Source organism: Argentina anserina, chromosome 1 (assembly GCF_933775445.1).
Source record: "Argentina anserina chromosome 1, drPotAnse1.1, whole genome shotgun sequence".
Taxonomy (NCBI): domain Eukaryota; kingdom Viridiplantae; phylum Streptophyta; class Magnoliopsida; order Rosales; family Rosaceae; genus Argentina; species Argentina anserina.
In genome coordinates, this window is record NC_065872.1 from 24583759 (window position 1) to 24586258 (window position 2500).

Consider the following 2500-nt stretch of genomic DNA (forward strand, 5'->3'; position numbering starts at 1 on the left):
CTCAATTTTATTTCAAATATCCCCCTGCATTTTATGTTGCAAACCTATAGGGGACGATTTTTAGGACATTTTAAGATTGACATATCGTCATTTGGTCGAGTTTTCAGTTTATTTTGATTTTCTACATCTCAGAAACGAGAAATATCATATCAAATCGAAAACTCATCCAAATGACCTGAAATCAACTTCTAAATTTCTCTAAAATCATTGCTTACAGTTCTGAACCATAAAATATATACACTTTTACAAGTGAAACGGAGTTGGAAATTTCCAAAGCCAAGAACGCGACATGGCCTTGCCTAGAGTGCAAATGCCATGTCAAGGCCGCATTCTGTTCAACTTTGCCCGCACTATAATTTGACCATAAATAAGTCTCTATTTTAAGGAAATTTTGCAAGTGGTAGCAGTCCGAAACATCAAGCGGTTTGTCATTTTCGATTTTCGACATTCTGCCCCTTTTGGAAAATAAAAACAAATACTTCTGGGTCGAAATTAAATCTGGCCTTTTTCCACAAGGTGCCTGACATTATTCTGAGTGTCCCTGCAAAAAATCTCGATTTTATACCAAATGTACAATTAGTTATGGCGTTTGCCCCTCCTCGGAAATCCCATGTTTCCCCCTGCCCTTCCCAGTTTTCTCCAATATGCTCTATAGGGGAGTAGTGGTTCTCTGCAAAATGACCCCCTTGCAGAGACCGCCTCCCCTGCCCCCAGTAGTCCCTCCCCCTTCCCCCAATTGCTTATATACGATATTTGCTGCCTCGAATGTCCCTAACAAACAATTATAAGCAATTAAAAACGGATTTAAGAGGGATTTAGGAGGTGTTCTTCGCCCAGCTGGGGGGGTGATGAACAACACGAAGGGGGGGTCATGTGGGATCGGTGTTGCCTCTAGTCCACTGAAACGATGTCAGTAACCGCTCAGATCAATCAAAGGGAGGGATAGGAGCCCGTCGGTATCGAGAAATTGTGCTTCGGCACTCGATTTGCGACATAAACAAATGCTGTGAGGGGAGGAAGGTGTCGGTGTCGATGAACTCAGTTCAATGCACGAGTAATAAGCAGGCCGGGGGACTGGGCGCGATGCAAAGTGCTTCGGCATTCGATTTGTGAAAAGCGAGGGTGGCGAGGGGGGGAAGGTGCCGGTGTCGGAACCCACTAGTACGCGCAAGTAGATGTATTTCGAAAGCGCCGAGCGGGGGGAAGGTGCCGGTATCGATGAACCCTCTTCAATGCTTGCAGTAATAAGCAGATCGGGTGTCGGGGGCGATGCAAAGCTCTCGGAAGCTCCGTTTGTGAAAAGCGAGCGCGGCGAAGGGGGGGAAAGAGATGCCGGTGGCCGAAATACACTCACCTCAATGCTCGAGTAGTAGCAAATCGGGTGCCGCGGCGCAATGCAGAGTGCTTCGGCACTCGATTTGCGACATAAACAAATGCGGCGAGGGGAGGACGGTGTCGGTGTCGATGAACTCAGTTCAATGCGCGAGTAATAAGCAGGCCGGGGGACTGGGCGCGATGCAAAGTGCTTCGGCATTCGATTTGTGAAAAGCGAGGGCGGCGAGGGGGGGAAGGTGCCGGTGTCGGAACCCACTAGTACGCGCAAGTAGATGTATTTCGAAAGCGCCGAGCGGGGGGAAGGTGCCGGTATCGATGAACCCTCTTCAATGCTTGCAGTAATAAGCAGATCGGGTGTCGGGGGCGATGCAAAGCTCTCGGAAGCTCCGTTTGTGAAAAGCGAGCGCGGCGAAGGGGGGGAAAGAGATGCCGGTGGCCGAAATACACTCACCTCAATGCTCGAGTAGTAGCAAATCGGGTGCCGTGGCGCAATGCAGAGTGCTTCGGCACTCGATTTGCGACAAAAACAAATGCGGCGAGGGGAGGAAGGTGTCGGTGTCGATGAACTCAGTTCAATGCGCGAGTAATAAGCAGGCCGGGGGACTGGGCGCGATGCAAAGTGCTTCGGCATTCGATTTGTGAAAAGCGAGGGCGGCGAGGGGGGGAAGGTGCCGGTGTCGGAACCCACTAGTACGCGCAAGTAGATGTATTTCGAAAGCGCCGAGCGGGGGGAAGGTGCCGGTATCGATGAACCCTCTTCAATGCTTGCAGTAATAAGCAGATCGGGTGTCGGGGGCGATGCAAAGCTCTCGGAAGCTCCGTTTGTGAAAAGCGAGCGCGGCGAGGGGGGGGAAGAGATGCCGGTGGCCGAAATATACTCACCTCAATGCTCGAGTAGTAGCAAATCGAGTGCCGCGGCGCAATGCAGAGTGCTTCGGCACTCGATTTGCGACAAAAACAAATGCGGTGAGGGGAGGAAGGTGTCGGTGTCGATGAACTCAGTTCAATGCGCGAGTAATAAGCAGGCTGGGGGACTGGGCGTGACGCAAAGTGCTTCGGCATTCGATTTGTGAAAAGCGAGGGCGGCGAGGGGGGGAAGGTGCCGGTGTCGGAACCCACTAGTACGCGCAAGTAGATGTATTTCGAAAGCGCCGAGCGGGGGGAA